Source organism: Cryptomeria japonica, chromosome 11, assembly GCF_030272615.1.
Source record: "Cryptomeria japonica chromosome 11, Sugi_1.0, whole genome shotgun sequence".
NCBI lineage: Eukaryota > Viridiplantae > Streptophyta > Pinopsida > Cupressales > Cupressaceae > Cryptomeria > Cryptomeria japonica.
The window spans coordinates 224337208-224343656 of record NC_081415.1 but is presented as its reverse complement, the minus strand read 5'-3'; positions in this window follow the sequence as shown (position 1 = coordinate 224343656).

The window sequence follows — 6449 nt, the reverse complement described above, 5'->3', positions numbered from 1 at the left end:
GAGTTCAAAGGTGATTTGAGCAAGCACTTTCTTTCAAGGCAATTTGATCTCCTGACAACATTTTCAAGGTATTTTCGTGTTGTAGAAACCCTAGTTTCCATGTTTGGTTATAATGGCTTCATCTTCATCCAGCATCAATACTCCGTTGGTGGTTGAGATCAAGAACCACCCTCATCCCATTTTCAAGAAGCATCCATACAAATCTCTTTTGGATGAGCCATTAGGAACATTTTCAAAAGTGTATCATGGAGTTCTTCATACTGAGGATATTAGGGCTTATATCTACTACGATATCGAAGAACTTGGAGGTTATGAGTTGTCATGCATTTTCACTCAAAACCCAATTTCTGACAACCAACTCAAACTGGAATTTGCACACTTGGAGAGAAAGAGTTATACACAGTTCATGGATTTCCCAACCTTTGATGAGGCTGAATGGGTGCATCATATTTTGAGCCGCATTCATGGAGAATTCATGGTTGGACTGACCGTACAAGATTACAAAGGAAGCCATCAAGAATGTTACCTGTTTGCACAAAATCAGAGGTGTTCCTGGCACAAGGTGTCAATTATCTAGCACAAAGCTCAATAAACTTACTGGGGCAACTTTTGATGGTCATTCTTTAAGAGTAGATGATGTCAAAGATATAGATGTAAAGTTTGAAATGATGATTATCGAATATAAAGTTTACTAGTCAAACCGGTTAAACACTATCTCTGGTAACACAATTTTGATGGCACATCAGATGGTTAAGGAGGATGCCCATTATGATCTATGCAGTGTAATGTTGAAATAACTCATGACTAACCTGAAGAAGATCAAGCAAGACAAGAAGAATACCTTTCAATATGGCTCCTTCATTATCTGTTTGGTATTTTACTTTTGGGGCAATCTTCCCAGTTTTGGCAAGCTTCAGTGGGCTTTTGACCGCCCGGTAGCAACATAAATTGCACAAATTTTGGATAGGCAAAGGGACAAGTCAAGTAAAGAAAATTTATTGGAATTTTTCAAGACATTTCAAGAGGAAATGAAGAATAGGTCCCGGATTCCCAAATCTATAATAGAAAAATATAAGGATACAATTTTTTTTATGGTTAATAAAGATGAGTGTATGATGGAGGTTGTACAACCTAGAATAATTTGGATAATGCCTATGGGATATGAGGTAGACGAGGCCACACTGGATGCCTATGCACAACATCTATTATAGGCACCGATAGATGAGAAGGAAGAAAAAATTGGCACTGCCCAGGAGAAAGGACTTAAAGTTCACAAGGAATAGGTAGCTCCGACAATTTGGAAGAAGATGACCAGGGTAGCAGTAGAATCATTGATTAGTGACTAAGGTTGAGTAGAAAGCCAAAATTTTGGAAGAACAAAGGAAGGAAGAAATGAAGCAATAGAGAAAAGAGGAAAGGGAAGCCTAGAAAGCATCTCAGGCCACACCCAATGTGGTCCCAGTTACAATAGAGACTCCCAAACAACCAAAAGAATCTTCAACTAAGCATGCTAGTCAGACACTGGTAGAGCCACCTAAGAAGAAGCAAAAGGTAACCCGATAGTATATGACTGTTTCTTCTGAAGAAATAGAGTCTGATACAGAAATCAAGGAGGTTCCCAAAAAGAAAGATGTTTTTGTTAGAGTTGTGAGGGAGAAGAAACAGAAACAAAAGAAAGAACCAATCAAGGTGACTCCCCAAAAGATGAAGATTACAATTGTACATAAGAGAAAATCTAAATTAGATGAGCAGTGCAAACCCAAACCAAAAAGAAGAACCGGTAAGAAGAAGATGGACGCTCAAGACTTGATTGATTAGATAATAAATGATGGTAATTTAGATAATATTTGTTCATTCTTTGATGGTTTTGATGAAAAGGACAAGAAACAAATAGAAGAGGCTATTCTTTTATATCTTGATTCTTTTAGTATGGCATTGATAGAATTGGATAAAATTTTGCCTAAGGAGTTATATGAAAAGTTAGAAGTCAGAAAACTACACGCTCAATCTCTAGACAGGTAGATTAAGGAGACCGAATTGGTAAATCTTTGTCTCACAATAACTCCTCCGGAGATGGATGATTTGATCAATAAAATAGGGTCAGCAGAATTAAGCCCTAAGTATAGAATAAGCAGTCTTATGTTGGACAGACTAGAAGAGATTAGGAAGGAAACAATTGATATATGGGTAAGAATTATTTTAGATCTAGGCTATTCATGAGTTGAGTTCTAGTTTTGTGCAATCCCAAAATATTCAGTTGCCTAAGGAAAAGAAACCAACAGATCAACAAAATGTAGAAATTGAGAAACTGACAAGCATTCCACCGAATACCATTGTATTGGTTACTGAGTCACATTTTGTAATAGAGGACACCCGAAAAAAAATGTACAAATTGCAGAGGATATAGAGGCAAATACAGTTAAGGATTTGGAGAATAAAAGTGTAAAGGATACTTAGGTTTTGGATGAGGCACCAAGTGGTGAAGCTGCCAGTGCACAAGAGCTAAAATATTTAAAAGTTCTCTCATTGGCTAATAAGGGTAAGGAGACTATGGTGGATCTCTCCTCGGGCTTGGCAATTGACATGTATGCCATAGCTAAAGGACATTTACCACAACTTTCCATCAATTTTGACAAACCCTACCACAAAATGTCACTGGCAGAGAAGATTTTGGCAGTAGTAGCTCTTCAAGCATAGGCCACACAAGAACTAGCTCAAGAAGAGTCAAAGGACAAAAAATTGTTTGAACACAGTTTTGAGGTTTCGAGCCAGTTAGTCCCAAAATTTCAAGCTTAGGAACACACAAGCTCTTTGGGTAAATTAGAGGAAATTATGGATTTCATTCCCAAGCAATGTGATTCCTTATTGAAGATTTCACTAATAGAGGCGAAAGAAAATTTTGTGGCAGCCTGGAAGTTAACATTTTTGCAAATGATTGAGATTGATAAGAAGAAACTCCAAACCTGCTTGCAATCCATTGATGTAGCTTTGGCTGAAGGAGGTAATGTATATAAGACTTGTCTAGATTTTGATAAGCTCACCGACTCCATAGACAAGCAACTGTCAGACTGTAAGAAAAACTTAATTAAGATTTCTAACTCTTACAACCTCAATCTAACAAATTCTTTGGATGGTCTGATTTTGGCGGTTATGGATAAAATTTTGAGATTGGAGAAGGATGAGGATAGAATAATAAGGAGAGAAAACGAGCTTTGGAATCTGATTGGTCCCTGGATTGATAATTTGTTATTTCATAAAATAGAGTGTATTTCTAACTCATAGAAGGAAGATCCCACTACTTTGGAAGAAATAGAGTATTATGCCAGTATCTTGAATCTCTTAAAAATGGTTGGGATAACTACTTTTCATTTTTGAAGAATATGTATGCAGATATTTTGAAATTTGTATAGAACCGACTCATGTTTATAACTATACAAAATTATTTGTGGGCACACCCCACTTTGTCATTGATGTCAAAGGGGGAGGAATAAGTGAAAATTGCATATATTTCTCATGGGGAGCATCTGATGTATATAGAAGATTCATGTACAAATCAGGAGGTTTTGGAGATTCAATGGCAATTTCACAAATGGTATCATTTTTCACATGAATGTTGCCATCAATGCCAAAGGGGGAGATTGTTGGCAATTGACACTCATTTGATAAGGGTTAATGGCATTTTAGGTTGTCATTGATGATAACTCATCATCTTAGGGTAAATGGTTTCACTGTTTGGTTAGCCAACATTCACATTGCTTTATAGCAACACCAACACCAACACCATCATTCACTTCATATCGGCTAAGTCCTGATCCCGATAACATGTCCTGATACCAGTAACATGTATATGGAACTGGGTAATGGATAGGAACTGACTAAGGAAATATTTTGGTACCAATTATTTCCTTCATGGATTTTGGTGGTAACGTGTGATGGTCGACATGGCCATTAGATTTATGTTTGGATTTCATTAAGTTCCGGTAGTCGGCTTGTTTATATTTCTCATTGAAGCCGACATGGTTAAGTTAGAAGGATATTTAAGAAGATCACTTTAATGATAGATCACGTGTATTATTGAATGCGAATGTTTGATTGCGAAGATTTCAGTGAGTATTGCTATGCATTTTGGTCAACGATTGGAAGCGTTTGTATGTAGTTTCACGTGCACAACATAATCGGTAGTAGAACAGAGCATCACTAAACTAGTATACAAAGAAGGATATCAGAGCATTCACCGAAAGTTATCCAGCATGGTCAGATGCAATTTATAAGTTCATTTTCATTTGTAAACACTTTGTAATATTTTGTAAGTCAATGTGACTTCTTATCTGTGTTTGAGCAGTAAGATCTAGGTAGTTAGCCTTGCTGCATGTGTAGAACCTCTCATGTAATATTTTTATACCTTGATCAAGTACATAGATATTGTGGGTATCAGCCCCACTGTGGTTTTTACCTTTGCAGGGTTTTCCATGTATAAATCCTAGTGTTATGGTGTTGCCTTTCTATGTGTTATTTGGTGTATACACTCTAATTTTATTTATTGTTAACCAGTTAATAAGTAATAAGTTCAAAACTAACATTATCGGTAGAACACTGATTCACCCCACTCCTCCCCCCCCCCCCTAGTGTTCTTGGATTCCAACAATAATAACATATAAAAATAGACAAAGAAATAAAGGTGATATGCTAATATTGATTTTATATGTTGATGACTTATTAATCATAGGAAATGATCACCTTATAGATCAATGCAAGAATGATCTATCCAAAGAATTTGATATGAAGGACTTAGGACTCCTTCATTACTTCCTAGGATTGGAAGTATGGCAGAATTCTGACAACATTATACTAAACCAAGGACCACTTTGAACTGGTGACACTTACCACTTCGAACTGGTGACACTTACCACTTCGAACCGGTAACATTTACCACTTCGAGCTAGTAACACTTACCACTTTGAACTAGTAACACTTTTGAATTGGTAACACTTACCACTTCGAACCCGTAACACTTACCACTTCGAACCGGTAACACTTACCACTTCGAACTGGTAGCACTTACCACTTCAAACCAGTGACACTTACCACTTCGAACTGGTAACACTTCCACTTCAAACTGGTAACACCTCCACTTCAAAATGGTAACACTTACCACTTCAAACTGGTAACACTTACCACAAGGAACATTCCCTTTCCAAAATTATTTCACGAGCACACACAAATAATGCCAATTTCTAAAATTTGAAGGAAGAGTTTTACCGGCAAAGTAAATGGTGAAATAAACACACTGGAAAGAATGACTAACCAAATCTTGACAATTTAGAAACAAGGAAGCACCTAGCCAACCCAATCTAAAGTTCATTCTTTCAAAAGAAGAGGTAAAGAAAGAAATTGATTTCCAAGAACAAAACACACAATAGATAGAGAAATGAACCATTTCTTTCCTATAAGCAACCATATGATTTAGGATTCACAAAATCAACAACCACAAGCATTTTTTCTTCCATTTCAACATTCCAAAAAGAATCTACAGGCATAATACATAAATTTCCATACACGGGAAGAAAACTAAAAATTTCAAAAACAAATTCAAAACAAGAAGGGAACCTCCAACCTTGAAGCAATTAGCAAGTAAAAGGGATGAAGAAACTCTAGTCTTGCAGTCAGGTCGAATTTCCAACTCCTTCAGGAAGTTTTTTCTAGAATTTCTCTCCAAAAATTCTCTTCTTCTCCTGCTGTGAATGTCCAGAATGGATACCCAAACAATATCTTTTAACCCAAGCTTCTAGGTTAAAGTTTTCATCCAATCACAAATTTAAATATTTTAAAACTAAAAGCAATCAGAATTATTTCTTCCACGAAAAATAATAATTCTTTCCAATGATTAAATTAAAAAGGCCAAAATGGAAAAATAAAAAGGGAAGCTTTTATTTATTTCTTTTTCCACAAATATTTCCTTCAACATAAGCATTTTACCTTTTTAAATTGCTAGGAAATTTATTTATTTCACAAAAATATCAATGCAACTTTACACAATAAATTAAGCCATTTAACCATTTAATCTAGCAATTCATCAATTTAAATAAATTGGGTTTTTTGGGGGATTGTAGAGTGAAGACAAGAAGCTACATTTAATCATCACTGTTCCAAAATGCTAGCAAATGATTAAAAGTCAAAACCAAAGAGAACTAATGAGACCACTATCAAATTTCTAATTATAGAATGAGAAACACATCATGATATATCATCTTCTCCTTGGAGATCACATGCATCAATGCACAATTCCTTTCCTAGTATATCCAAAGATGACATTAAACTCACACCACAACGTAAGAGTAGAATCTAAAAGATCCTTATGACACCAACAACCTTTTTAAAATACCATCCATATTCTAATCAAATATTATCTAGGAGTTACTAGAAACTACAATAACAACTTAGAATGAAAA